At 56.7% G+C, this 7,114-nt stretch overlaps 1 protein-coding gene across 1 annotated transcript in view; it reads right to left on the minus strand.

Moving 5' to 3' along the window:
• sif (guanine nucleotide exchange factor still life) overlaps nt 1–776 on the minus strand; it is a 43,145-nt gene extending 42,369 nt beyond the window's left edge. The window contains exon 1 of the mRNA XM_037225144.1: nt 666–776. The gene's annotated coding sequence lies outside the window, so the exon portion shown is untranslated. The remainder of the gene's footprint in view (nt 1–665) is intronic.
• Nucleotides 777–7,114: the final 6,338 nt, after the last annotated feature.

The raw sequence follows: 7,114 nt of genomic DNA on the forward strand, positions 1-7,114 counted from the left end.
GCTCCCGCCGTCAGCAAGAAAGAACGCAATTAAAAAATTTAGACCACGTGAAAAATAACTGAAACAAAAGCAAATGGAAAAAGGACTGAAATGATAGGGCATTTCTTAAGCTCTTAAACTGTTCGGTTAACTCACTCAAATACAAAGTTATGGAAACGAGAACTTTGTCGGAGACTTCAGAGCCTGCTCGCTAATTTGGGGGGCGGGGGTCCAAATACGGCTTACGACGGGACCGAGATAGCGCCTCGTCGTGAACTGTATTAGGGTCCCGGGGAGGAATCCAGGCTTCCAAATTCGGCCACCAGATCTGGAGCTTGTGTTTGCTCCTCCATGAACAGCACCAAAATTGAAATACCACACAGCACACCTGCCGCGAAGTGAGATCAGGCTCCAAACCGTGTTCAATCAAAGTTGCAAACAAAGTTTATTTAAGCAGATTAGCTAAACTGCAGCCTTTGCTAAGCCGTGCCCTGATCAACAAACATCAACAAAGTTCGCGTATCCCGCTTATCCCGCATGCAGGCACGATCAATGACGCTTACTAGCAGCATATCTGCATGCATGCAAGCAAGCGCCAATATGGTGATGGTACCTACGTGTGTCTCTTATTAAAGACTACCCTACTGCGGCCGCAGCATCCAGCGCCCGCTGCCGTCCAGCCTCACCTCCTGAGCGTGTTCTGGCGACCGGCTGGGTCGTAACTGCGGTCCCGCCTGTCAGCCTGCGCGCCGTGGCCGGCCGCCGCCTGGCCACCTGCCGCCTGGCCGGTGCCGCCTGACTGCTGGCCGGCTGGCGGCCGCTGGTCCCGCCGGCCAGGGGCGGCCGACGCGCCGGGACCCGGCCGGCCAGGCAGTGTGCTGGACCGCTGGATGCTGCTGCTGGCCGCGGCTGGAAGGGCACCGGGCGGTTACGGGCGCGTTACAGAAGACCTCCCTGGATCGGACCGGCCACCGGCGACGCGTCACGGCGGGATGCGGCTGCGGATGTGTGCAGACATTGGTCCGTCACGGCGGGATGCGGCTGCGGATGTGTGGAGACATTGGTCCGTCATGGCGGGGATGCGGCTGCGGATGTGTGGAGACATTGGTCCGTCATGGCGGAGATGCGGCTGCGGATGTGTGGAGACATTGGTCCGTCATGGCGGGATGCGGCTGCGGATGTGTGGAGACATTGGTCCGTCACGGCGGGGATGCGGCTGCGGATGTGTGCAGATGCGGCTGCGGATGGTTGCAGACATTGGTCCGTCATGGCGGGATGCGGCTGCGGATTTGTGTTGCAGAACATTGTCCGTCACGGCGGGAATGCGCTAGCGGATGTGTGGAACATTGGTCCGTCTGGCGGAGTATGCGGGCCTGAGCGATGGTGTGGAGACATTGGTCCCCCATGCTTTTTGTACGCATTGATAAAACATAAGCCATAAGCTCATATCACAGGCGGGTTCAACAGAGGTGGAAAAAACAAAACATGAATTGAAAAGCTTGGAACAACTAGGGACTCGCCAGTGGACACAACAGTTTGAACAACGACAGGTGTTCAGTGGCTGCGCTGCAAAAGCCTCCCTTTTGAACAACTGTAAATATTGAACACCCTGGGGCGTTTTCACGCCTGACACCCGCATGGCGCTTTCCTACCTAAGCACATGTCTCAAATGGTGTCACATCTTTCAAGGCAAAATCATTATCAACCCAGGCGAGCAGAAGGACTTAGCTACACAAAATCACCTCATTATAAACGGCATAAAGCTCACACCAGGCATAATCTCGTTACCCAGCACAACCAAAGACAGTGCGACAGCTGCCAACCGAAACGAACCGCGACAGACAGTATGTCGTGCGACAGCTGCCAAACCGCAGCAGCCGAAGCCAGATAAGTGAATGTCCGCCACTCTCCGATGTATGTCGCGGTTCGGTTAGTCACCCCCAATCAGTGGCATTAGTCCGCCGCCAGCGAGCACGGAATGTAGAACAGAAGCATGGCACAGGACCGGCGCGGCGCCACACACCGGCCTTCCTCCGCAGCGCGTGAAGGCCAGCCGACGCCAGCAATAGCAATGTGACTAAAGCTTCAGAAATCACCAGCGTTACCGCGCGTGCTGCGGGGTCTGGGAAGGGGGTCTGACGGGGGGGGGGGGGGGGGCGGCGCGGGACGTCCGGAACAATGTGGAACCGATGGATCGCGTCCAAGCGGCTGCCTCTTTTGTGCGCTGCCGCTGGCGGCCGCCGCCGGCGCCGCGCGCACAAATGCCATTCACGGCGGTAGATTGGATGTCCGAGCACAATGGACCGACACGATAGAGTCAGCCGTGTGTGAAAATGCCGCCGGCAGCCGCGGCCCGGCCGCGCCAAGGGCAAGGCTGTCTGAGCGGCGGTCTTGGCAGCGCTCCTCGCGCGCGCGCGGCCGCGATTGCTGGTGCTTGCACCACGGTGGGCCGTAGAGACCAGCAATGGCCTTTTAGGGCAGGCACGACAAGAACAGAGGCGGTGCTCCTTCGTGCCGCGTCGAGGGAGAGCGTGCGAACGGTTACTTCGAGGGGAGGACCGAGAGGGGAGGACCGAGAGGGGAGGATCGAGAAACCATCGGCATTCGAGGACATTGCTGAGTGCAGAGCCAGGACAGGGAGACGAAATTTCAGTATCCTTCCGCGAGCACTGCGATGGCTAGAGCAGGAGAGAGGCTATGGGTTTCGACAGTTGCGGAAAACAATGCATTAGACTCTCCCAATGGTCGGTTGCAGAGGGTTCCCCTGGCAGGCGCTATTCCAGCTGAAAAACAAAGCTGATCGGGGCCCGGTGGGTTACAACGGCGGAAATGCATATTCGCAATGCGACCCCGATCAGCACAGCCTGCAACGCTAGTGTTTTCAGCGGTCCACATCCGGTCGGTGTGAGTTTACACGTCCCTGACTCAGCCTCGACAGTTCACGAAAGTCGATTTCAGCCCAACCAGCAGAGCTGCCAGTTTGCACGCGCCTGGCCCCATCGCCGGCGACTCGCAGCCCTCCGTTCTGTTGGATCGGTGCGATTTCCCCAGTGCCCACCTTCGCGCCAGTTCGATTAGAATTGATGCGGCTTTCCACGCCGCCGACTTCACTGCCGGCAGTGCAGAGCGTACCGCCCCGCTGGGCTGGGCGGCGCGCAGCCAGCGCGGACTGGACCGGGCGGTGACGAACGCCGGCGCCGCCGCCGCGGCCAAACCAGGCTATTGGTCAATCTGCCGGCTGGGATGGCGTCCTGGCCGGAGCCGATTACGGCGCACGCTAGCCGCCGCCGTCGGGGCCGTCCACTGCAGTTACGGTCATCCAGCCTTCCGCGGCGGTCGCGGTCATCCGGCCGCCCGCTGCGGTCACGGTCACCCGGCCGCCCGCTGCGGTCACGATCACCCGGCCGCCCGCTGCGGTCGCGGTCATCCGGCCGGCCGCTGCGGTCACGGTCATCCGGCCGTCCGCTGCGGTCACGGTCACCCGGCCGCCCGCTGCGGTCACGGTCATCCGGCCGGCCGCTGCGGTCACGGTCATCCGGCCGGCCGCTGCGGTCACGGCCACCCGGCCGCCCGCTGCGGTCACGGTCACCCGGTCGTCCGCTACGGTCGCGGTCCTCGCGGGCACCGTAGAATGGGTGAACGCATTGCAGGTCACAAAGGTCTTCGTCGTATGGGCAAAACTAAGGCTTGGTTTTCAATAGTGTATCACGCAGGGCCGTACAAACATGTAATTTGAAGCAACTCAAAGGAGAGTTGAAGTAAGGTGGCTTTAAATCGACTCCAGGGCGATTGACAAGCCTGTGGATTTGTGCCCTGGCCGTTATGGCAACAGTAATTGGCTATTGCAATCTCATGCAGCAAATGCTTCGAAACTGCAAGCGCATCAAGGACCTGTGACGGCATATAAAGTGGAAGCGTTATAACTATCGCAGATTCAGCCTTTCGCAAAACCCCTATCACCTTCCAATAGAAGTTTTTCCGCAGGAAATGCAGCTAATAGTTGCCATGTAAATAAGCTCTTCGTGTGCTTCGGATGAATCATTTTCACCGCCAATTAGGGCAGTGTTCAATGAGGCATCACAGACATCAAAATTAATCTAAGTCGTCGAAGCCAGTTTGACGGAGCACTCCAAAAGCATACATGTCACGGTTGTCTGCGTCTCGTCCTCATCTTGACTAGAGAATCTGCTCTGCCGATGGCATGTGCTGAACACCGTCCGCCGCCGCCGCCCCATCGCGACTCCCATTCCAGAAGTTCGGCACTGGCGAAGCTCATAAGGGCGCCCCGCAAACAGACCGATCGGCCCATCGCGGCTCCGTTCCGCCGCTCGACTTGGGGCCATCGCAAACGGAGTCATTCGTCCGGCTCTGGCTTGGGACGCGGCTGCCGCGTGCCGTTTCGACACAGGCCGGGCCGATCGCGGCGCGAGGCCCCGACAAAAGTGAGCTCGTGAGAGCTCGCGGCGAATTGCTCGGCTCGGACGGCAAACTTTATTAAGCCATCGGCCCGAGTCTACATCATCGGCCAGGCGGTTATTGTGAAGATGAGATGCTGTATCGAGGGCACTGCGACATCGCAACTGCGATAGAGACAGCGACATTGCGGCACTGCCAGCTTTGGCCAGCGACAGTAAAGGGAAGACTTCTGCGTTGTCCGTGGGGGACTATCTCACAAATCGAGCTTCTGTGCTGCGTGGCAGAACAGAATGCATGGGATGACAGAATGAGAAATTCGTCGGTCTTACATAATCCATATCCAACGATCTGATGCTCGCTTGTCCGTCATAAATCGTCGGAGGCTCTAAAACTAGAGTTTAGAAACAAGTCAGGCATTTCGTCCTTTTTGGAGGCAAAGCTAAGCTTGTGAAGGCACATGCACGCCCATTATGGTTATCGTCCAGAGCGCCAAAACAGGACGTAATTATAGCATGGTCCTCACATGTATCCAGTATCTGTACTGGGCCGGAATGGGCTTCTCTCCGAGTTTCATGCTGATCCCGTTTCATATCCGCACACACAAACGCGGGCGCGACGTAACGAAACGGCCTATTTACGAGCGCAAGGGTGCTGTCTGAGCGGTGCCGAGCTGAGCGCAGCCCGATATCTGCCGGCTCTCGCCCGCCTGGTGCAGCCTGTGGTCTCCGAGACGGCCGGCAGGCCTGGCAGCGAGCCTGCACGTGGCGCGAAGGGCCCCGTAAACTGTACGTGTCGCGGCGTATACGTACAGTTGTTGCCGTCGGTCGCCTTTGTTTAAGCCAAAACACACGAACGGTTGCGGCGATAGCATCAGCTCTTCCATTGGCCCGACCGACATAAAAGAACCCTGACAGAACTCAATGGCAAGATCATTAACTTCGTAGAAAGGGCAGTCGATTTAATTTGCGTGAATGGTGACAACTGCGCTGCGAGCCACTGTCGCTCCAGAGCTCAATGACCCTATGACCTCAGCAGGTGGTGAATCGGAAAACAAAGCCTCGCCGCAGCGAGTAGATCTCGCGATTATCCTGCTTCAGCGATCTCCTAAATGTATCATGTACCGGACAATTTTCCATATTTTCCCGGGCTTAGCTTCATTCTCGCGTTCCTGGCGGAGGTGGATACTGCATCCTGCACTTCTCCGTCGTGGTTATTGTTGTGCCATCGCTATGCCCATGGTGGTCATTGTGACGTCTTCACTATACCCGAGGTGGTTATTGTTGCCTGTTTCGTTTTTGGCGACGGCCACTGTCATCTTCCTCGTGCTAGCCATCGCTATGTATCTTGTCACCCCCTGTGGCTATTGCTACTGTGCACTGACTCTCTGCTCCGTCATCCCTGCTGTTGCATCCTCTCCTTCTTACTGACGGCTGCTGTTGCGGTCATCCAGTCCTTGTGCGGTCGTGTCTACACCGTATCTCCGTGCGGCGGGGGTTGGGGGCAGTGGCGGATCCAAGATCGCGTCAAGGGGCACGCAATGTTGGGAGCCTCTGTAGTTGCAGGTCTCCTCCGAGAAAAATCCTCGGACGACGGTCATGAAATGTTACGAATTTTATGTGCGATATATGTATACGGGAAACCGTCTTTCTATGCACACCCGTACTTAACTAGACGCGGTGCGTATGCAAATGTAAGGAGCGTGCTCGTTTTTTTTCAAACTCGTGGCGGATACTGCCATCTTGAGACCATGTAATTTGGAAAATGTATGGCCAAGTGAGTTAAATTTGGCTGTTAAATACTATCGCGATTAAGCACGACACTTCATCCCAGGATTGGTTACGGCTCACCAGTTTCCGACAGCTAGCCGGCTGCGCTAGTCCATACTAATGACTTAGGCATAGCCTTTTGTTGAAACTGTAATGAGGGAGTGCGACATATTCTAGCATTCAAAATGTGTTAAGATCGTGATCACAATGAAAATCGCAACTTTAGTAACTGACGGAAATGACATTTACGACGCCGGCGACAGGTAAAATTATCTTAGGCGATTGTGCACAAAGTTTCATCGGAGCATATCCGACCGCCGCCCCCTGCGGCTAAATCGCTCAGGAAAATCGTCACCGTGTAGGTCTCCGCCCTGTGTGCATGAACTGATTGAGCCAGGCCCGTACGCACGAGTACGCCAAGCGCCGTGAGTGACGAGAGCGCTGGTGCTCGCAAACGCATGTGGGGCTTTCGGCAACAGAGTGAGGCACTCTTGACTTCATTGGAAGAGCCCAAGATAGATGTGGGGGACCCTGAAGCGATCAAGAGAGCCGGTTAGCATTTAAATTCTCGTCAACTGCGTAAACCCTCCGATAAAACAGAAATCCCAAGACCAATAGCGAAGGCACCAGAGCGGTCGCGGGTACTGTGACAGGTCAACAAAGGGGCTCGTGCAACAGCGCAAGGTCCTCTGAGCAAACGAGAAGAACCCGGGGCCAATGTGGTGAGTCCCTGAACGATGGGGAGTGCCCCGGCAGATTAACATATATGGCCACGGCCAGAGCGTAGGGCCCTTCCAGCAAATGCAAAAACCAAGGGCAACGAGGAAGGCTCCTTGGGTATAGGAATGGCCTGAGAAGTAGACATATAAGGCCTACAGCAACAGCGAACGGCCTCTGGACAGCGTAATTAGCCTTAAAATTGTCCCAGTCACCGCTCTCTTAATCCGCGAAGA

This window comes from Pollicipes pollicipes, unplaced genomic scaffold (assembly GCF_011947565.3).
Source record: "Pollicipes pollicipes isolate AB1234 unplaced genomic scaffold, Ppol_2.1 Scaffold_4881;HRSCAF=5763_pilon_pilon_pilon, whole genome shotgun sequence".
Taxonomy (NCBI): Eukaryota; Metazoa; Arthropoda; class Thecostraca; order Pollicipedomorpha; family Pollicipedidae; genus Pollicipes; species Pollicipes pollicipes.